Source organism: Staurois parvus, unplaced genomic scaffold (genome assembly GCF_062004578.1).
Source record: "Staurois parvus isolate SC_StPar_1 unplaced genomic scaffold, SC_StPar_1.0 ptg000257l, whole genome shotgun sequence".
In the NCBI taxonomy this organism is placed as follows: Eukaryota; Metazoa; Chordata; class Amphibia; order Anura; family Ranidae; genus Staurois; species Staurois parvus.
The window spans coordinates 2,147,749-2,171,748 of record NW_028318053.1 but is presented as its reverse complement, the minus strand read 5'-3'; the positions used below and the strand labels follow the sequence as shown (position 1 = coordinate 2,171,748).

The 24,000-nt window shown below is 43.7% G+C and overlaps 1 protein-coding gene across 8 annotated transcripts in view; it reads right to left on the bottom strand.

Moving 5' to 3' along the window:
* Positions 1 to 7,678, bottom strand: part of MSANTD3 (Myb/SANT DNA binding domain containing 3) — a 517,687-nt gene extending 510,009 nt beyond the window's left edge. For all 8 annotated transcript variants that reach the window (XR_016313266.1, XM_089681050.1, XM_089681044.1 and 5 more), the window contains exon 1: positions 7,343 to 7,678. The gene's annotated coding sequence lies outside the window, so the exon portion shown is untranslated. The remainder of the gene's footprint in view (positions 1 to 7,342) is intronic.
* Between the last annotated feature and the right edge of the window lie 16,322 nt (positions 7,679 to 24,000).

Below are 24,000 nucleotides of genomic sequence, written 5' to 3'. Positions count from 1 at the left end.
ATGCCCCCCCCTCCCCCACTGCCTTCCACGGCCTTCTCAGGCAGTCCTGTGCCATCGGGGGAACCTGAGAATGCAGCCGGTGTTTCTGCTAGCTGACCATAGAACCGACTGGAGACCAGAATGGTGCCAATCATCTCTATAGCCTAAGAAATTGGAAGCTACGAGCATTTCATCACTTCAGTTTCACAAGATATAAACAGCGCCAGTTGTAAATTGGGAAAGCATCTCGTCACACCGATCTTGGTTTGATTAGATAATGTAAGGGCAGAGGAGATATCCAGGAGTCTGATAGAACCCAGATTTCTCAAAAAAGAATGACAATGCCCATTGACGTTATAGGGAATATTTGCATTCCCTGTGATAGCATTAAAAGTGATAAAAAAAAAAAAAAAAAAAAAAAAAGGATAGTGTAAAAATAATTATTAAAAAATCAAAATAAAAAAAAGTACCCTCGCCCCCCTGCGCAACTGCGTACGTGAGCACTGACCCTGTGTCAGTATGGAAACAGCGGTTGCACCATGCATGTGAGGTATCACCACGAACGTCAGATCAAGGGCAGTAATTATAACACTAGACCTCCTCTGTAAATCTAAAATGATAGCTTGTAAAGGCTTTTTTGTATAGGCTTTGCCTATGGATATTAAAAACATATGCAGTTTGTCGCCATCGCACGGGGCATGTGCAGTTTTAAAGCATGTCATGTTTGGTATCTATTTACTCGGCATACCATCATCTTTTATATTTTACCAAATAATTGGTGGGGGGGGGGGGGGAAACACAAAATTGTCACTTAAATGATTTATTGCTCACACATGCCATGGGTATATGTGGAATTACTCCCCAAAATACATTCTGCTACTTCTCCCGAGTATGGGGGTACCACATGTGACACGTTTTGGCAGTATAGCCAAGTACAGGACCCCAAAATCCAATAAGCACCATCTGGCTTTTATTATTATTATACAGTATTTATATAGCGCCAACAGTTTGCTCAGCGCTTTAACAATATAACGGGAGACAATACAGCAACAATACAGTTCAATACAGGGATAGGAAGGCCCTGCTCCTTGGAGCTTACAATCTAGGGCTTAATAAAGGGCTTTATTTCCTCATTACACTTCCTGACTACCTATCATAGTTTCGGAGGCCCTGAAATGCCAGGATAGCACCAAACCCCCCCAAATGACCACTTTTTGGAAAGTAGACACCCCAAGGAATTTGATCAGAAGCATGGTGAGCATTTTGCAGATCTCGTTTGTTGCCACACGTTTTTGAAAATTGAAGAACAAAAACATAGTTTTTCTTTTTAGATTTCAAAACCTTGTGAGAAAAAATGAGATCTGCAAAATACTTACCATGCCTCTTTTTAAATTCCTTGGGGTGTCTACTTTCCAAAAAGTGGTCATTTGGGGGGGGTTTGGTGCTATCCTGGCATTTCAGGGCCTCCGAAACTGTGATAGGTAGTGAGGAAGTGAAATGAGGAAGTTACGCACCTTCAAGCTTTCAAAGTGGTCATTGGATTTCAAGCTCCTGTATGTGGTTGGCTCCCAAAAAGTCTCACACATGTGGTAGCCCCATACTCGGTAGAAGTAGCAAAATGTATTTTGGGGTGTAATTCCACATATACCCATGACGTATGTGATAAATATATCATTAAAATGACAACTTTGTGTATAAAAAAAAAAAAAAAAAAAAAAAAAAAAGGGGAGGTTTGTTATTTTCCAGAAACTTGTGGGAAAAAAAATATATCTTCCATGGAGTCAATATGCCTCTCAGCAGATAGCTTAGGGTGGCTACTTTCCAAAAAGGGGTCATTTGGGGGTGTTTGTACTATCCTGGTATTTTAGCACCTCAGGAAATGTGATGAGCAGTCAAAGTAAAAGCTGTGTAAATTCCATTATCTATACCATAGTTTGTAGACGCTATAACTTCACACAAAGCAATCAATATACACTTTTTGGGATTTCATTAACCAAAAACATGTAGCAGAATACATTTTGGCCTAAAGTTATGATGAAATTTTAGTTTTTTTGGATATTTTTAATGACAGAAATGAGAAAATAAAGTTTTTTTCAAAAACATTTTTTTCCCTCAAAAATTTTTGTTTATAGCGCCAAAAATAAAAAGTGCACAGATGATAAAATACCACCAAAATAAAGCTCAATTTGTGTAAAAAAAAAAAAAAGGACATACATTTCATTTATGTACCGTATTGCATGACCGCGCAATTGTCAGTTAAATTAGTGCAGTGCTGTATAGAAAAAAAAAAAAAAGTGTAAATTGCAATATTTATACCATAGTTTGTAGACGCTATAACTTTCACACAAAGCAATCAATATACACTTATTGGGATTTTTTTTTTTTTTTACCAAAAACATGTAGCAGAATGCATTTTGGCCTAAATAAACTAACTTTGAGTTTACTATATATTTTTTATAGCCGAAAGTTAAAAATATCGTTTTTCTTCAAAATGTTCGGTCTTTTTTTGTTTATAGCGCTAAAAATAAAAAGCGCACAGGTGATCAAACACCACAAAAAGAAAGCTCTATTTGTGTGAAAAAAAAAAGGACATAAAATTTAAGTACAGCATTGCATGACCGCGCAATTATCAGTTGAATGAATGCAGCGCCGAGTAGCAAAAAGAGGCCTGGTCATTAAGGGGGGGGGGGTAAATCCTCAGGAGGGTAAGTGGTTAAATGCCATTTTGGAAAGTTGAGTATTCTAATAGCCTGTGACATGCCTCTATGTACTTTTTAACATGTAAGTGGAATTTTAACTTTCTTAAGGAAATAAACTAGTAGTCTGCACTATTGGGTGTTTCTTTGCTTTGTTTTTTCTTTTAATATATCTATTCCTGGAAGATCGGTAATGGCCAGACGAATGCTCAAGAAGATCACGGTCTCTTACATAAAAGTGTAACTGACCCTCCTTTCACAGTGGGTCCATGATAAGAGGTGAGGAGATACCCATGAGGTGTGGAGAAGGGCATGGTGGTGTTTGTTCACACTGCAGAAAGTCCTATTGTTCTTACAGAAATGAATATATTTATTGAGGTTTGCACAAAGCTTGGTTGGTGTATGGGACTCTCACATTGGACTATAAGTTTGTTTGATGCTTTAAGAGCTATAGTGTGTGCATAATTTTTTTTGCACATTCACAAAAGAATACTGAATACTGTGGGGATCTATTTATGATAAAGGGTTATGGTACGAGGTTACATGATATTTGATTTGTTATGTCATATTGGAAGCGCTTCACCAGTATTAGATTTTATTATACTTCTACATTCCAGACCACTACTTATTTAACTCTTGCATTTAATTATTTCCTTTTGTGAACTGATTAAACTCTGTTTTATGTAGTATTTACTAAGCGTTTACAGAGTTTTGAGGTAAATACCACATAAGGCAATAGTAAACTGACAGTTTCAGCATTGTATGCGATATTTAGGCAAAATGAGTCAGAACACCTAAATACCTCGAGTGAGCTGCTTTAGTGAATGAAGCCCGCAATTTCAGAATGTAGGTAAGGGAAAAAGCTGGGAATGGAGAGCATGTTAAAGGCTAAGTTCAGTTTTTTTTCTAAATTCCATCTTCCCTCTGTACCAACATACTATTAATGTACTTATTTTGCAGAAAAGGAAAAAAAACTTTTTATCCTACACTACCCTCTCTTTATCCTCCAGTTAGATAAATGGAAAGCTTCTTCTTCACTTCCTGGACGGCCCTTAGGTTGTAAAATACAGTAAGATATAGGAAGGAGTTCACAAGTTGACCTCATTAACACTCCTTGCCACTCACCTCTGTATACATACAATCAATGCCAAGGAACAACATTCTCACTCTCTCCAGCTCACCATACAATTTGATTGCGCAATCTCCATTAGATCTACCATCAACTATGTAGTGCAAGAGCCTGCCTGATTGGATAGATGGTATGTCCTCCTCTTATATAGTTTTGGTAAATCTAAGGGAGATTGTACAGATTGTGAAGTCTATGGCCACCATTATACACCTAAAATGATCTAGTTGCACATTTGGTGGCATTAATTGTTAAAAGGCACGCCAACCACCGAATCAAACACACATATTGCCATGTGAAAAAACTAGCAACAAACCCAGCAAAATGCACAGTAAAAAAATGTGCAACCCACAACAAGCTAAAATGTGCCATGAGCTACTTTGCCATGTTTAGGGCAGTTAATTGACATCAATGGGCTGTGCTATGCATGTTGCGGGAAAAAAAAAAAAAAAAAAAAAAAAAAACCAACACACAGGCCAAAAACATGCTGTACTCTAGGTGTAAATGGGGCCTGCACTATAAACAAAAAAAAATAAAAGGCGCAAAAAATTTGATTTAAAAAAAAAAAAAAGTTTATTTGTTTCTTTTACAAAATTTTGCAAACAGGTAATTTTTCTCCTTCACTGATGTGCGTTGATGAGGCTGAACTAATAGGCGGCACTGCTGATGGGCACTGACTGGTGGCACTGCTGGGCACCGATCATCAGTACCAATCCCTCTGACAACTGCCGGTTCTTGGTAGTACTTTCTTCACGCTGTGAAAGGGTGAGGAAAGTGCAGCCGATAACCAGCAATTGCATTTCTCGATGATCAATGTGTCATTGGACATGGCTGATCACGTGGTAAAAGGGTGCTGTGATTGGCCTATTACCATATCACATCCAAGATACGCACATTGCTCACCCCAGACAACTCGTACACTCCCTCATCATCTCACACCTGGACTATTGCAATTCCCTTCTCACTGGCCTACCCAAATGAACACTATCCCCACTCCAGTCGATCCTAAACTCAGCGGCTAGACTCATCCACCTCACCAACCGCTCCACATCTGCCTCCCCCCTCTGCCAATCCCTTCACTGGCTCCCGATTGCCCAACGCATCAAATTCAAACTGCTAACCCTGACCTACAAAGCCATTCACAACGCCGCCCCAAACTACATAACTGACCTGATACCCAAATACTACCCTACCCATGCCCTCCACACCTCACAGGACCTCCTACTCTCTAGCTCCCTGGTCTCCTCCTCCCACACCTGATTGCAGGACTTCTCTAGGACTTCCCCCATCCTCTGGAACTCCCTACCCCAATCCATCAGACTGTCACCCACCCTCCTCACCTTCAGGCGCACCCTAAAAACCCTCCTCTTCAGGGAAGCCTACCCCAACCTCACCTAACACCTGACCTCACCTAACAACCTCCTCCACTCCTCCTACCACTCCATCCCCCACAGCCATCTCCTCCTGTATCACCTTCCCCTCCCTCCTATATTGTAAGCTCGAAAAAGCAGGGCCCTCGAACCCCTCGTGTACTGTTTTGTTACTGTCTTGTCTCATGTTCTGTCCCCCTTGCTACTGTACAGCGCTGAGCATACCCTGTGGCGCTATATAAATACTGTATAATAATAATAATAATATCACATGATCAGCTGTGTCCATAGAACACAGCGATCACCGGGGGCGTGCAGGAGAGTGCGTGCTGGGAGGATGTCATATGATGTTCACCCAGAACTGGCCGACCGCAGTACAGCCGTCATTCGGCTATCTGTAGTCTGCAAGAGGTTAAGCAAGGACAATGAGGCTCCATTCTGTGAGTTTCCAAACACAGGACAAGCTGCACAGAAAATTCATGCTTTGCCATGCATTTCAGAAATGCGCTCCAAATGCACCAAAAAGTGAGGTAAAAATGCACAATGCTCTACTCTAAAAAAGAAAGTTCTGGAGCTTCTATGTGGTGATTGTCATGCATAGGGCAGCCCATTCAGTTGAGCCTTATGCGTGAGGAGCAAAAACACTCCAATATGCTGAAAAAAAAAAAAAAAAAAAAAATGTGGGAAAGTGACTTTCTGCTACATGGAGATGCGAATGGCAATATATAGCGAATGTTAGATCTAAGGGAGATTGTACAGAAAGTCGGTGGAAGGTGTGGTCCTAAGTGTTGAACATCCCCTATCATGTCCTTTTCTGGGATGCACTAATGCAGTGCATGGTGGGATTCAAAGCTTCCTGGATGTCACATGATCTACAGGAAGTAGAAAAACATTTTTTCAAACACTCGAATAAACAAATTAAATGTCAGAGCTGCTGTAAATAAGGTAAATGAGAGACAAGCACATTGGGATGGCTGGGCCAACAATTAGATTACAAAAGACTTCTATTTATTATGAAAAGTGAAATTGTGTCCAAAAAGGTGAAACGTAGACTTTACGTTTATGGCTGTTAGAAACTGGTCTCTATATGATGGGGAAGGATTTATATATATATATATATATATATAAATAATTCTAGTAGAGGTATAAGACATGTACTGTAGATATTGCTGCCAGAGAGGTAAAAATAAGACATATTCTGTCTCACTTTTTATCTGACTACTCACTCCCTTAACTCTCTCAAATTTTCAAACGGTACAATTCCCTTTTTCAGAAAAAGGAAGCTCATATAAGTTTCCTTTTAAAAACATAAATTTTACCTACAAAGCATAGATGTTGACTATCCATATAGAAACAAATAGAGCTGCATTTTCATGCAGTAAAATTCATGAATGGACAAATGTGAATAGACTTTTAATATAGAGCAGTTGCAAACTTTTACACGTAGAACCCGCCAATTTGCTCACCTTTTTGTAACGTGTACAAAAATGCAGCGAATGACAAAAAAAAAAAAAAAAAAAAAAAAAGGTACAAAAGTGCCTAAGAAAATCAAAACACAAATGCATGTATTTTAAAAGTCAACAGGGAATAGGCCTTAATTTTGATACAGATAATCTATGCAGACAGCCATTATGGAAAAAGTTAGCAAATTAGGGAAAAAGCTAGAAAAGGAACACGTTCTGAAATCAACATAAGCAATATATATATATATATATATATATATATATATATATATATTTTAATAAATATTATTGGAAATCAATACTACAATTTTTCAATTAAAAAACCTTCAGCCAACTGGAATAAAAATAAAGGGTTAATACAGAATATATTGGTTACCATAGAGAGTACAACGATTTCTCCATATTTTACAAAAATAAATCAAGCTACTAATGGTCACAATAACATTTTAACTGTATGATACATTTAACGCTACAATTCAGTGTACATACCCTTTTGCAAATGTATGTCTTAAACTATGCATTTGGAGCAACTTACATACATACAAATCAATAGATTGGGATGGGAATGACAAGGGAGGAGGGGTGCAATAATATAGTAAATAGGTGAGAGTGGGAGGAGAATGCCTAAGAGAAGGTGGAGAGAGGTGACAGGGGCTAAAAACAATTCAGTATTAAACTGTACACATGATTATTAACATCTTTTCCTACCAAGCATCAGGGCAGGCCAGAGAGCTTCCTTCGTGTCCCAGGAGAGCTTGCTTGCTTGCACCTAGTCTGCTGCAGTCAATTAAAGCTGCCTGGACAAAGAGCCTCAGCTGCGCTCAGCATTGAGATGATTCATCCACTAAGATTAGCTCCTGTTTTTATTTTGTTTTTTTGCTTTTGTTTTTTAATTCGTTCTCCCCTTCCTCTTTTTTTTGTTATTTTATCATTTGGCCATTCTGGAAACAAAGGATAACCTCGTCTACTCCTTCCATAGGCAAATCATTTTCCTGCTATTTGAGGCTCTCCAACCTGAGTGCATGCAAAAGGCCTTCCTCCTAAGGCTGCCAGCAGACTGTGCTATGTAAAAGCTGGACTGGATCTGGAGACCAACTGATATACGAGTCAGGAAAAGGGAGGCACAGGACAGCCACTACTGCATAGTCTTTTTATCTTTGTTTTACTATATACTCCCAGAACAATAAAATAACACATGCAGTATATAGTAATAAAAATATAAAATACTTTAAAACAAACTGTAATCACCTCATTTACAATATTACATCCCCATTATTAACCAGGCAATTCATTTGATATTTTCTTTTTTAGACAGAACTTTCTTTTGGCTGTGTTAAAATAACCACTTTTTTATGTTATACTAGATAAAGAAAAAAGACCAACATTTGAAAATAAACAGAAACATAAAAATACAGTACATACACCCCAAAAATTACTCCTTTTTGGAAAGTAGACACTGTAAGGTGATTACATTTAATTACCACAATTGTTCTAATGCCTTTAAATGAAAGCTTTTTCAGCTATACTTCTTAAGCACTCCTGTGACCCGTTTTCAGCCAACAGTGGGCTAAATCGGACGTCACAAAGCCAGTCCAGGCTCTGAAAAGATCCCTCCTTATGATCAGGATCAGGGGTGGACTGACCATTTGGGAACTCGGGTACCGCCCGAGAGCCCGGGGTCAGTAGGGGGCCCCATGAGATGCCCCTGGTACCTTTTTCATAGGATTTTTTGAGTTTGGGCAAGGACACAGGGGCCCCATGATCCCCTATTGCCCAGGGGCCCCATGAGTTGTCAGTCCGCCCCTGATCAGGATCCACCCAGAAGCCTGGAACAGCACCTGGCTTAGTTACTCAGAGATCCACTGGGAGCCTGAGCCAGCCAATCCCACACCCTCCATAGCACAGCGCTCCAATGACTGCTGGAGGGGCAGAGCAGAGAGAGATTGACAGTAGCCAGCATTCTGCTCATGGAACACTGAAAACTGAGCGATCTGCGGTGTTTGGTTGCTCATTTCTCAGTCTTAGAGCTGTCGGGGACAGATGCAGCATCAAATCAATGCTGCATCCACCTAGGTGAGTATATTTTTTTCTTATTAGTTAACCTATAGTTCTCTTTTAAACAGTCCCTCCAACCCAGACCAATATTTCAGTTATGGGAGGGGATGCCAAGCACTTGTTCACCCAGGTGGTTCTTTTTTTTTCTGCCTCCTGTTGCATCTTTCATATCAGTCAGGGCAGCAGCACATGTGCAAAGCTGGGAACACAGTACTGTTCACATTATCAAAACATGAAGTGTTAGTATCTCTTCAAAATTGAAGTGTCATGTTGAGTCTTGAGGAGTCTGAAGCCTTTCAAACCTGGGAACTTAACACACATATTACTGCCAACATTTTTTAGAAAAATAGGCGATTCTTCCTTTTTACCTCTATGCAAAACTGGATTAGTGTTGGGTGGAGAAACCTTTAAAACATGGGAGCTTGGTAATAGTGCACTAGATACAGTGAATCATTAACTGCTTCCCGACCGCCCTATAGCAGAAATACTGCTATAGGGTGGCACGGGTGCACCAAATCATGTATACAGGTGAAACTCGAAAAATTAGAATATCGTGCAAAAGTTCATGTATTTCAGTAATGCAACTTAACCATTTCCTGTCCGGACACTTTTACCCCCTTCCTGTCCAGGGCAATTTTCAGCTTTCAGCGCTATCGCACCTTGAATGACAATTGCGCGGTCATGCAACACTGTACCCATATGAATCTTTTACCATTTTTTTGAGACAGATAAAGCTTTATTTTGGTGGTATTTATTCCCCGCTGGGTTTTTATTTTTTTTGCTATGTAAATGAAAACGTCCAAAAATTTTTTCATTTACAAAACGTCCAAAAAAAAAATTTTCTTATAAAATTTTGCAAATAAATAATCTTTCATCATAAATCTTGGCCGAAATGTATTCCATTATCTTTTTATTAAAAAAAAAAAATAAGCCAAATTAGTTTAAAACATTTTTTTTACATTTTTATATTATTATTTGTTTGGTTTTTTTTACATACTGTCACCCTAGCAGTACAGTGTCACCATGGTGACACTGTACTACTTGTGGGGGGTGATGAAGATATATATTTTTTTTTTACAGTGATTGCTTTTACACCCATATAGGATGTAAAAGCAATCATTTCTCTTTCTCTCTGTCTGCATTCTTGCAGCCTTTGAGAACTACTGAGTGAGCTGTGATTGGTCACAGCTTGTCACATGGTACAAGGCTGTTGCGAATAGCCTTGTACCATGTGATCTCTGTGATCATTCACAGATTTCACACGTAGTAAGCAATGATGTCACAAGTGACATCTTGCTTACTACTTTGCATGTGATCACTGATTGGCCAATCAGCGATCACATGATCCGACGATTGGTGTTTCACTGTGTCCGGAGGACACAGCAGGCACCGGATCGCGGTGCTGCGTGCTCCCAGGTAGCGCGCACAGCTAGTTTATGAACGGCAACCCGCCCCTGGAGTGCCACCGTCCTGCCGTTTATAAACAGCAGGCAGACGGCAAGTGGTTAAAAGGTGAAACTAATATATGAGATAGACTCATTACATGCAACGCAAGATAGTTCAAGCCGTGATTTGTCATAATTGTGATGATTATGGTTTACAGCTCATGAAAACCTCAAATCCACAATCTCAGAAAATGAGAATATTACATGCAATCAATAAAACAAGGATTGTACATAGAACAATATCGGACCTCTGAAAAGTATAAGCATGCATATGTACTCAGTACTTGGTTTGGGCCCCTTTTGCAGCAATTACTGCCTCATTGCGGCGTGGCATGGAAGCTATCAGCCTGTGGCACTGCTGCATTGTTTGGTCTCTTGTCTCTCATCTTTCTCTTTGCAATGCCCCATAGATTCTCAATGGGTTTAGGTCAGGCGAGTTTGCTGGCCAATCAAGCACAGTAATTCCACGGTCATTGAACCAGGTTTTGGTGCTTTTGGCAGTGTGGGCAGGTGCCAAGTCCTGCTGGAAAATGAAGTCAGCATCCACATAAAGCTCGTCTGTGGAAGGAAGCATGAAGTGCTCCAAAATCTCCTGGTAGACGGCTGCGTTGACCCTGGACTTAATGAAACACAGTGGACCAACATCAGCAGATGACATGGCTCCCCAAATCAACACAGACTGTGAAAACATCACACTGGACTTCAAGCATCTTGCAGTGTGTGCCTCTCCATTCTTCCTCCATACTCTGGGTCCTTGGTTTCCAAATGAGATGCAAACGTTGCTCTCATCAGAAAAGAGGACTTTGGACCACTGAGCAACAGACCAGGTCTGTTTTTCTTTAGCCCAGGTAAGACGCTTCTGTCAGGGTCCGCCGCAGCATCGCGCCCGACGCATGCGCGGTCTTGTCAGCTTGCGCCGGGATACGGGCACTAGGTCCCGGCCGGCCGCGGCTGAGGGAGACTTGCGCATGCGCAGTAGGCGCCGTGAGTCCCTGCTGGGCGGCCAATGACAGCGCAGGGCGCGGTATTTAAAGATCTCTTCCTGTACCCGAGTTCCTGTGCCTGTACCATTATTGACCCGGATTGCTCTGACTACGCTGCCTTCTCCTGATATTGACCCGGATTGCCCTGACTACGCTGCCTTCTCCTGATATTGACCCGGATTGCCCTGACTACGCTGCCATCTCCTGTCCTGACCCCCGGCTTGTTTTGACCTCTCTGCGGACTGACCTTCCCTTACTGACCCTGCGTGTGACCTGACTATCCTTTGCCTGCCGTTTCTGTACCTCGCTGCCCCCTTGGTGACAACTGGCTAGTTTGACCACGATCCGTCCATCCATCCCTCCATCCATCCTGCCTGGGCCTTCCGGCCTCCTCACATCTGGCTCTCCTTCTGTATCCATCCCCGGAGGTTCCCTCTGCCACGGGTGGGATTGCTCGGAGGTCGTGACCTGGTCCTGGTCTGCTTCAAGTCTATCCCCACCATCAGGGGCCCTGGTGAACACGCAGACCGGGACTTAGACTCCACGCTCTGGGTAATCCTGCCTAGTGGGCTGCCAGAGGCACCACCAGGCGGATTCGTAACAGTACCTTGCGGCCATGACAGAGCCAGGAAGAGGACCGGGTTCCCTAGAGGATATTTGCCAGCACCTAGCAGCGCTAACCCAGGCCGTCCAGAGAATCGCATGGAGACGCTAGTCACACCCGCACCCCCTGCCCAGGGTCCTGCTGCTGCGGCACCTTCCAGGGAGTCGCCAGCAACCCCACACCAGAGCAGTAGCCACACCACCTACTCCTGAGCCCCGTGTGCCCCTGCCGGAACGCTTCCGTGGGGACCGAGTCGGGCCTTCCGGAATGCATGCATCCTATTTTTTGACCTACAGCCCCGCACTTTCACCATCGAGACCGTCAAGGTGGGATTTATAGTCTCTCTACTTCAGGATGAGCCCCAGGATTGGGCTCATCATCTGATGGAGAATCACGACTCCCGTCTTGAATCCGTGACAGAATTCTTTGACGCCATGGCTATATTATATGACGGTCCGCAGCGAGTTGCTTCTGCAGAGACGGCCCTGTACTCTCTGCGGCAAGGCCGACGGGCAGCCGAGGAGTATGCGTCCGAATTCAGACGTTGGATGGGGGATACAAGATGGAACGATGCGGCATTATGCCACCAATTCCGCATCGGGCTGTCTGAGGCCCTAAAGGACGAGTTAGCACGGGTAGGCCTCCCTGACTCGTTAGAAAAATTGATTGAGTTGGCCATCCAGATTGACCGCAGGCTAAGAGAGCGCCGGTTTGAAAGGAGCAGCCAGGGTCAAAGGGCAGCATGGACTCCACCAAGGGGAGCAGCTCCAGCCCCGTGGAGCGGTACTCGGAGCTCGGAACCTGGGGACACCTCGGAACCCATGCAACTGGGACTGGCCCGGCCGTCACTATCGGCTGAAGAAAGCCAGAGGAGACGGGTACAGAATCTATGTCTCTATTGTGGAGAAGCTGGTCATCTGGTACGCACCTGTCTGGCAAAAATGAGTAAGTCCGCTTCCAGTTTTTCTTCTTTATCAGCAGAGAGTTAGTCTAGTTACCTGGCTATACCTGTGTCTTTACAGCTCCCCGGAAGAACTGTGTCGGTGACAGCAATCATTGATTCGGGAGCATGTAGTTGCTTTGTGGATCTCACTTTTGCCCATCGGCAAAAAATCCCTCTCCAAACCAAAGAAATGGGGCTTAATATTTTCCTAGCAGATGGGTCCAGCATTAAATCAGGGGTGGTAGATCAGGAGACACCCCCTATTTACACCATAATAGCTGACCATCACCAAGAATTTCTCCATCTGGACGCCATCGCGTACCCCCTTTTCCCAGTCATCCTGGGGCTCCCTTGGTTGAAAGCCCATAACCCCCTGATTGACTGGGAGAAGGGAACAGTTCAGTTTCAGTCCCCATACTGTCAAAAACATTGCCACGTTTCAGGGCCCGTGGCTCCCCAACTTCTCCTATGCATGGATGGAGACACAGACCTGACTCAGACTATTCCCCTGGCCTACCACGACTTCCTGGACTTGTTTAGCAAACGAGGGGCAGACGTTCTCCCACCACACCGATCGTATGACTGTCCTATAGACCTCCTGCCGGGGTCCGAGATTTCATTCGGCCGTATTTTCCCGTTATCTGAGCTTGAGTCAGGGGTACTAAGGGAATATATTGATGAAAATCTCCGGAAGGGATTTATTCGCCCTTCCACATCCCCAGCTGGGCCGGGTTGTTCTTTGTTGAAAAGAAAGACAAGTCGTTACGGCCCTGCATTGATTACCGTGATTTGAATAGGATCACGATAAAGAATCGCTATCCGTTACGCTTGGTCCCCAAACTCCTCCAGAGATTAAAGACTGCGGTGATTTTTACTAAGTTGGACTTGCGGGGGGCCTACAATTTGGTTCGTATCAGGGAAGGTGTCAGGGCTCCAGGGTATGACCAGAGGTATGTGAACTGACGCAGGCTTCAGATCTGTTATAAACAATATAATTTACTAACACTAACAATACATAAACGCAGTGCAATACTAAACATAACACAGTGCAAACGAACCAAACCACCCACAGATAACAATACATGCAATGCAAGCGTCGTCAGGCAGGCCGGGTCAATAACAATCGGGCAGGTAGGGACAGGAGGAGCAGGCAGAGAGTAGTCAGGTCACGAGCCGGGTACAGCAACTAACGGGCAGGTAGGTACAGGGGGTCAGGCAGAGAATGGTCGGGGTCACAAGCCAGGGATCAAACAGGAGAAGTCAGCAGAGGCTTGGATCAGGCAGGGTCGGCAACGAATCAGTCAGACAGGGACAGGAACAGGAACAGGGAAAGGAACAGGAACAGGGATGCAGGTAACAAGATACAGGGGCCCAGGAAAAACACACACCAAGGCCCAGACTGCAGGTCTGGCCATCCCTTAAATACACCTGCATAATCAGCTTCAGGTGTTTGGCTGGCTGCAGGGTTGAGTCTCTGATTGCTGCGAGCACCCGCTGGCCAGCCCTGGTACTGCAGCCCACAAGGCAGGTGAGTCCCACCATTACTGGCAAGTCCATTCCTGACAGAAGGTGACGAATGGAAGACGGCTCTTCGTACACGATTCGGTCACTTTGAATATTTAGTTATGCCTTTTGGGCTCTGCAACGCCCCGGCCACCTTCCAGCACTTTATTAATGATGTCTTTCGTGACTTCCTCGATGTTTTTGTGGTCGTCTATTTGGACGATATCTTAATTTTCTCCCCCTCACTCGAGGTTCATCGGGATCATGTGGTGAGGGTGTTGGAACGCTTACGCCAACATGGGCTGTATGCTAAGGCTGACAAATGCTGTTTCGAACAGCATAGTATCACTTTCCTGGGTCTGGTCATCTCCCCCGCGGGGGTCGCGATGGACCCTCAGAAGGTCACGGCAATTTTAGATTGGCCGATACCCGCAGATAAGAAGGGTGTACAACGTTTTATTGGGTTTTCAAATTTCTACAGAAAGTTTATCAGAAACTTCTCTGGTCTGGTCTCCCCAATCACGCAATTGACTAAACAGGGGACCCGCTTTAAGTGGACTCCTGAAGCACAAACTGCCTTTGAAACTCTCAAGGGACTATTCACCTCCGCTCCTATTCTCAGCCACCCTGATTCATCTCTACCATATGTCTTGGAAGTGGATGCCTCCGAAAACGCGGTAGGATCAGTTCTGTCCCAAAGGAAAGGTACCAAGGAGCTTCTGCATCCTGTAGCGTTCTTTTCTAGGAAATTGACACCGGCAGAACGAAACTACAACATTGGTGATCGGGAGCTCCTGGCTATAAAGACCGCTCTAGAAGAATGGAGGTATCTGCTAGAAGGAGCCACACATCCAATCCTCATATTTACCGATCACAAAAACCTTGAGTACCTGAGAACAGCAAGACGACTGAGACCTCGCCAGGCGAGATGGGCACTCTTCTTTTCTCGATTTTCATTTCATATCACTTACCGACCCGGCTCTAAAAACACAAAACCAGATGCCCTATCTCGGATGTTTGAAGACCCCGAAGTCACTCCTAAACCAGACACTATCTTACCCTTGGGAAATTTTCTCATTCTTCAGACAGAGTTGCGCTCCAAGCTTCTTGACGCATCTGTGGGAATGCCAACTCCGCCTGGGACGGTCCTCCAGAGCCACGAGGGGTTGTTTTGGAAGGAAGGACGGATCGTAGTAACAGAAGGAATCCGAACTCTGGTCCTGGGCCACTGCCATGACCACCCAATGGCGGGCCATTTCGGAATCACGAAAACTCTGGAGCTGCTGCAGCGCTCGTTTTGGTGGCCAAACATGATCAAGGACTGCGAGCTCTACGTCCAGACTTGTGCTACCTGCCAAAGAAATAAGCCCTCCAGAAACAAGGCTTGGGGATTGTTGCGCCCTTTGCCAATACCCAATCGAGCCTGGCAAAGGATCGCCATGGACTTTATTGTCGAACTCCCACCATCTCAAGGCTACACAGCAATATTCGTGATCGTGGATCACTTTTCTAAGATGGCCCACTTCGTACCTCTGAAAAATATGCCATCAGCACCAGAAACAGCACAGATCTTTATCAAAGAAGTGGTAAGGTTACATGGAGTTCCCGAAGATATTGTGTCTGATCGTGGAGTCCAGTTCACGTCAAAATTTTGGAAGGCCTTGTGTGAAGCATTGGGAATCAAACTATCTCTCTCGTCTGCTTACCATCCCCAGACAAATGGTCAGACGGAAAGAACCAACCAAACATTGGAGCAGTACCTGAGATGTTACACATCCTACCTACAGGACGACTGGCTGACGCTGTTACCAACTGCAGAATTCGCATATAACAACTCGAACCACTCAGCTACGGGGCAATCCCCGTTTTTTGCCAACTACGGATTTCATCCTACCTTTCTTCCCGATCTGATGCCTGAAAGTTCTGTACCTGCATCGCAAGATACTTAGAATTATTTTTCTGTCAATAATAAGGCACTTCAGGAGGCCATTGCAAAGGCCAAGGATGATAACAAAAGGGCTTTTGATAAGAAGAGAAGGGGGGAGCTTTTGCTACAACCTGGAGATCAGGTTTGGCTGGCAACAACCAACCTGAAGATGTTGTGTCCATCAAGGAAGTTGGGCCCGAAGTTTATTGGCCCGTTTCGGATCAAGCGAGTAGTCAACAAGGTGGCTTATGAATTCGAGCTTCCGGAGACCTTCAGGATCCACCCGGTGTTCCATGTGTCACTTCTGAAACCAGCCAGGCCAGATCCCTTCCCGGATAGAGAATCCAGACCTCCAGAGGCAGTCGCCATTGGCGAGCAAGAGGAGTTTGAAGTAGAAGCGATCCTAAATTGCCGAAAGAGGGGGGGCCAGACACAGTTTCTGATTAAATGGAAAGGTTATGGCCCTGAGGAGAACTCATGGGAACCCGCTCAAAATGTTCACGCTCCCAGGCTCATCCGGGAGTTTTATCGTGCCCACCCGCGGTGGAGGAATCAGTGGGGCTCCCAGAGGGTGCCCATAAGGGGGGGGGGGCAATGTTAGGGTCCGCCGCAGCATCGCTCCCGACGCATGCGCGGTCTTGTCAGCTCGCGCCGGGATATGGGCACTAGGTCCCGCTGCCTTCTCCTGTCCTGACCCTCGGCTTGTTTTGACATCTCTGCGGACTGACCTTCCCTTACTGACCCTGCGTGTGACCTGACTATCCTTTGCCTGCCGTTTCTGTACCTCGATGCCCCCTTGGTGACAACTGGCTAGTTTGACCACGATCCGTCCATCCATCCATCCATCCATCCTGCCTGGGCCTGCTGGCCTCCTCACATCTGGCTCTCCTCCTGTATCCATCCCCGGAGGTTCCCTCTGCCACGGGTGGGATTGCTCGGAGGTCGTGACCTGGTCCTGGTCTGCTTCAAGTCCATCCCCACCATCAGGGGCCCTGGTGAACACGCAGACCGGGACTTAGACTCCACGCTCTGGGTAATCCTGCCTAGTGGGCTGCCAGAGGCAACACCAGGCGGATTCGTAACAGCTTCTGACGTTGTTTGTTGTTCAGGAGCGGCTTGACAAGAGGAATACGACATTCGAAGCCCATGTCCAGGATCCGTCTGTGTGTGGTAGCCCTTGATGCACTGACTCCAGCCTCAGTCCACTCCTTCTGAAAGTCCCCAACACTTTTGAATGGCCTTTTCCTTTTGTTCTCCAGGCTGCGGTCATCCCTGCTGCTTGTGCACCTTTTTCTTCCACACTTTTCCCTTCCACATAACTTTCTATTAATGTGCTTTGATACAGCACTTTGGGAACATCCAACTTCTTTTGCAATTACCTTTTGAGGCTTTCCCTCCTTATGGAGGTTTTCTGCACAACTGTCAGGTCAGCAGTCTTTCCCATCATTGTGATTCCTACTGAACCAGACAGAGACCATTTAAAGGCTCAGGAACCCTTTGCAGGTGTTATGGCTTAATTAGCTGATTAGAGTGGGACACTTTGAGCCGAGAATTTTGCACCTTTTCACAATATTCTCATTTTCTGAGATTGTGGATTTGGGGTTTTCATGAGCTGTAAGCCATAATCATCACAATTATGACAAATCACGGTATGAACTATCTTGCTTTGCATGTAATGAGTCTATCTCATATATTAGTTTCACCTTTTAAGTTGCATTACTGAAATAAATGAACTTTTGCACAATATTCAAATTTTTTGAGTTTCACCTGTATATTGATTTTGCATTTCTGGGTAGGGGGCTTGCACACCCTTCCCGCACCGCCATTTATGGCCATGGCTGTCAATCACTGGGCTCCGTCCAGTGATTACCAGCCGACGCCTGGTGATTACCGAGCATCTCCGACAGGGAGGAAGACTGTTTTGTTTATAAACAGTCTTCCTCTCTGTCAGTTTGGGCACACGGCTTGGGATGGCTGTGCACAGCATAGACATCTCGATCAGTGTGCTTACAGTGAAGCATACACCCCCGCCCCCTAGTAAAACACTCCCTACACATAGTTAACCCTTTGATCACCTCTCATGTTAACCCCTTCCTGCCCAGTGTCATTAGTACAGTATCAGTGCTTTTTTTTTTAGCAGTGATCACTGTATTAGTGTCACTGGAGATGTCAGTGACTCCAAGTCAGTTCCTTCCAGTGTGAGAATGCCTGCCGCAGTCCCACTAAAAAGTTGCTGATCGCCGCCATTACTAGTAGAAAAAAAAAAAAATACCAGTGTTTATACTGCCATTTGTAAATGATATAACCTTCATATAAACCAATTAATTTACATGTATTGGGATTTTTTTTTAGCAAAGGCAATACTTTTTAGCCTAAATTTGACGAAATTTGATTTTTTAAATTTATTTACTGCACTTGTTTAATAGCAAATAGTCCAAAATACTGTTTTTTGTCTCAAAATTCTCTGTCTTTTTTTATAGCGCAAAAGATAAAAAAATGCACAGGCGATCAAATACCATCGAAAGAAAGCTCAATTTGTGGGAAAAAAAAGTAAATTTCATTTGGGTGCAGCTTTGCATGACCGTGCAATTGTTAGTTAAAGTAACGCAGTAACGCAAAATGGCCTGGTCAGGAAGGAGGAGGGGGGGGGGGGGGTAAATCCTCAGGAGAGTAAGTGGTTAATGTACAGGTCATACACAGAAGCATGAGCAGTTGAAGGGGTTAATGTAATGTCCATATACAGTGGAAAGATGGAGATGAGGGGGTTCATGGGTAGCTGTGCAGAATAAGGAGGTGAAGTGGTTAATTTACACATGAAATATACAGAGACAGGGTGGAGCTAACATGTACAGGAGAGGACAGTGGTGAAAGGGTTAAAAACGAACAATCATTAATACTTGATTTGCTGTTGATTGTGAGCTTCTGTAATGTATTAACCGCTTATGGACAGCCCTATAGCAGATATACTGCTACAGGGCGGCCCCTGTGCGCAAAATCACGTATATAAACGTAATTTCGCATTTCTGGGTAGGGGGTATGCGCAAGCCCTACCCGCGCCACCATTTGCGGGTGTCAATCACTGGGTCCCGGCCAGTAATTACCTGCCGGCACCTGGTGATTACCGGCGATCACCGGCAGGTAGGAGGGATGCTTCGTTTACCAACAGTCCTCCTCCCTGTCAGTTTGGGCACACTGCTCTGGATGGCTGAGCAGAGCCATCCAGAGCAGTGTGCTTACAGTGACAAACACACCCCCTGCCCCCTAGTAAAACACTCCCATCACACAGTTAACCCTTTGATTGCCCCTCATGTTAACCCGTTCCTGTCCAGTGCCATTAGTACAGTGTCAGTGCTTTTTTTGTAACATTGATCACTGTATTGTTGTCACTGGGGATGTCATTGACACCAAGTCAGTTCCCCCCAGTGTCAAAAAGCCCGCCGCACTCCTGCTATAATCGCTGATCACCGCCATTATTAGTATAAAAAAATTCCAGTATAGATTCCAGTATCTATACCGCCATTTGTAAACACTATAACTTTTTTTATTAATTTACACATATTGGGATTTTTTTTTTTCAGCAAAGACATGTCGCAGAATACATTTTGGCCGAAATTTGACAAAATTTGATTTTTAAATTTTTTTACTGGACATGTTTAATAGCAAAAAGTCCAAAATATTGTTTTTTTTCTCAAAATTGTCTTTTTTTTATAGCGCAAAATATAAAAAACAAACAAACGCAGAGGTGATCAAATACCACCAAAAGAAAGCACAATTCGTGCTTCGATTCACGATCCCTTGGTTTTGACGCCCCTCCCAGATAGAATCATATTGCCCGTCCGTACACCAGTAATCACGTTTAACCCCTAGATTGCCAGGAGCACGCTCATACACAATAAACCTCCATTGCTAGTATAGTGTCTGCATGGATCAATATCTTTTATCAGATCAGCACTATACCAGCATTCACATTAGTATAGCGTCCCCAAAAACACAGCGTTAGTGTGATCAGCTCCGACACCCGCCAACACCTGCGTTTAGCTCCTACGCTTACCCCCCGCTTCTCCCCCAGCAAGTGCAGTGTCAGTTGGTCACTGTCACTTGATACATTGCACACAAAACCGCAGTGTTCACAGAATCAGGCCTGATCTCTACTAACACTTGCCAATAAATTTTGATGACTCTCATATGCAGCAGAGTGTCAGTACTAGTGCTGTGCTACCTTTTGGTGAACTGGTGAGCCCAGCGGTCTAGCACATCCTGGTCTTTCACAAACCAGCACTGCAGTATCATTTGGTGAAGTGGCGAGTCCTATAAGTGCACTACAAGCTGGTGCGGTGTTGAGCCCCTAGTATCCTTCCAGATGTGCTTGCAAATCCCGATTGGCAGCCCACAAAATTCTGCAGCACCCATACTTCCACCATTCACTGCCCAATCTGGAGTTCAGGTGGAAACAGCAAATATAACTACTCCCCTTGATTTTTTGGAGCTGGTTTTCGTGGAAGATCTGTATGCATTGACTGTGGATCAAAGCAATTTATATGCACAACAATTTATCGACGCCAACCCTAATTTAAACCTTGCTAGACCATTTGCATGGAAAACCATTACGGTTTCCGAATTTAAATTTTCTTTGGGCCTATCCCTCAACATGGGCATTACTAAAAAAAAATTCATAGTGGTTGTATTGGTCCACAGACCCGATTCATCATATGCCTGTGTTCTCTTCTGCCATGGCCAGGCATAAATATGAGAGTATAATGTGTTTTATGCATTTCAACGACAACACACTCTGTTGTCCTCAGGGTGACCCTGAATTTGACCGACTCCACAAAATTTGCCCCCTCGTAAATCACCTTAACCAAAAATTTGCAGATGTCTATACACCCCAACATAAAATCTGCGTTGATGAGTCCCATTCATTTTTCTGGCCACCTTGCATTCAAACAATTTCCCCCCAGCAAGCATGCCAGATATGGGATCAAGATGTATAAGACCTCTGAAAGGGCAACAGGCTATACATATAAGTTTTGTGGAGCCCCCCCAGATGCCCAGACTACATAGGGAGCAGTGGCAAAATAGTTTGGGACTTGGTGTCATCCTTTTTCCATATGGGGTATCACTTATACGTGGACAATTTTTATTCAAGCGTGCCACTATTTAGACATTTCTACAATCTTGGAATTGGCGCATGTGGCACCGTGCGACCTAATGTGTGCCCACCATTAGAAATGGGTGGATGCAGGGCAGTATATTCTAATGGTGTGCATACCACACACTTTTGGCAGAGATTTCTTCTCTTTTTTTCTCATTCAGCGCACAGGCTGCATCATCCTGGTATTGTTTTTTTTTTCAGCCAGCAATTGGCTTTCATGTAAAAGCAATCCTAGTGGCGAATTAGCTGCAGGATTGCTTTTACAAGCAGTGGGAGACTATGCCCCCTTCCCCACCGCCTTCTCGGGCCATGCCATTAGGGGAACCTGAGAATACAGCCGGTGTTTCTGCCAGCTGACCATAGAGCTGATTGGAGACAAGAATGGTGCCAATCATCTCTATAATCTAAGAAATCGTAAGCTACGAGCATTTCATCACTTCAGTTTCGCAGGATATAAATAGCGCCATTTGTAAATTGTGAAAGCATCTGATAACACCAATCTTGGTGAGATTAGATAATGTAAGGGCAGAGGAAATATCTAGAGTCTGATAGACCCCAGATTTCACAAAAAAGAATATATGACAATACCTATTGATGTTATAGGGGATATTTGCATTCCCTGTGATAGCATAAAAAGTGATTAAAAAAAAATATATGAAAAGGGACAGTGTAAAAATGTAAAAAAAGCAAAATAACTTAAAAAAAGCACCCTCACCCCCCCCCCCCCCCCCCGCACCTGCGTGTGCGAGCGTTGACCTTGTGCCAGTATGTAAACAGCAGTTGCATCATGCATGTGAGGTATCGCCGCGAACGTCAGATCAAGGGCAGTAATTCTAGCACTAGACCTCCTCTGTAAATCTAAAATGGTAGCTTGTAAAGGTTTTTAAAGCGTTGGATATTAAAAATGTATGCAATTTGCCATTGCACGAGGCATGCGCAGTTTTAAAGCATGTCATGTGTGGTATCTATTTACTCGGCATACCATCATCTTTTATATTTTACCAAATAATTGGCTAATATATTGTGTTTTTGTGTATTAAAAGTAAAAAACTGTTTACAGTATAATTGTCATTGTCCTTACTGCAATATTTACTTTAAGCACTTGCCGTCCACCCTATAGCAGAATTACTGCTACAGGGTGGCACGGGTGTGCGAAATCACGTATATATTTGTGATTTTGCATGCACTCCCTACCCGTGCTGCCATTCGTAGCCTCGGCTGCCAAACACTGGGTCCGGTGATAACTTGCTGGCACCTGATGATCGCCGAGTAATACCGACAAAGGGAGAGAACTGTATGTAAACAATACAGTTCTCTCCCCTGTCAGATCCTGCACACTGCTTTGTTTGGCTCTGCACAGCAGAGCCATACAAAGCAGTGTGCTTACAGTGAAGTACACACACAGCACATAATGTGAAACAGCACACAGTTAACCCTTCGATCGCCCCAGATGTTAACCCCTTCCTGCCCAGTGCCATTAGTACATTGTCAGTGCTTTTTATTAGCACTAATCACTGTATTGGTGTCACTGGCGATGTCAATGACACCAAGTCTTGGAGGGGGGGGGGGTATATCCTCTGGAGGGCAAGTGGTTAAAGTCATTTTTTAAATTGTCATTCACAAGTTATACATGCCAACTGAATTTTAGTTTTGTTATTGTATTAAATATATAGATTTTTATATAGAGGACTCTAAGGCAGCCCATACATCAATCATTTTGTTTCGTTCTTATAAGTGGGTTGAGTGAAAAAAAAAATTATCCGATTTCCCCATCCATATATTTGAGATGAATGGGGGAATTGCTCCCACTGTACTTATTGTGTTGTGACAGCGGAGAGACTTCCCTGCCATCAGAATACAATGATCAGTACTGCCAGCTATAGCTGGAGGCACGATTTGATCAGGAAAAACACTACAGGCTGGTTGTACAAAAGCTGACTAGTAGATCAACTTCTGTACAACCAGGATGCCCACACATGGATCGAAATGTGGATGGTCCCTTCTGAAGCATCCAAATGTTGATCCATATGTCCAGCTTAACCACTTCAATACCGAGCACTTTTACGCCCTTCCTGCCCAGGCCGATTTTCAGCTTTCAGTGTTCTCACACTTTGAATGACAATTGCACGGTCATGCAACACTGTACCCATAAAAAAATTATAATTTTTTCACACAAATAGAGCTTTATTTTGGTGGTATTTATTCACCACTGAGTATTTTTATTTTTTGCTAAATAGACAACAAAAACCCAAAACTTTTGAAAAGAAAAAAGTGTTTTCTTCGTTTCTGTTATAAAATTTTGCAAATAAGCCAATTTTTGCAAATAAACCTTTCTTCATAAATTTAGGTCAAAATGTATTCTGTTACATTTCTTTCCATATACCATGATATATATCTGACAATCGATCATTCCTGATGTACCGACGACCAATCTCATTTCTTGAGGCCAGAAAATGCCAGGATAGTACAAATACCCCCCAAATTACCCATTTTTGGAAAATAAACAGTCCAAGGTATTTAGTATGAGGCATGGCGAGTTTTTTAAAGTTGTAATTTTTGTTACAATTTTTGGAAAATTAAGATATAAAAAAAAGTTCACAATTTTTTTTTTCTTTAGCATATTGTCACCAGTCCACTACAGCAATATCATATAACTGGTGTGGCAGTGATCAGGGACACTGACTGGTTACAGCATGTAAAAATAAATAAATACTAATAATAATTTAATTTTTATTTTTTATTATTATTTTTTAC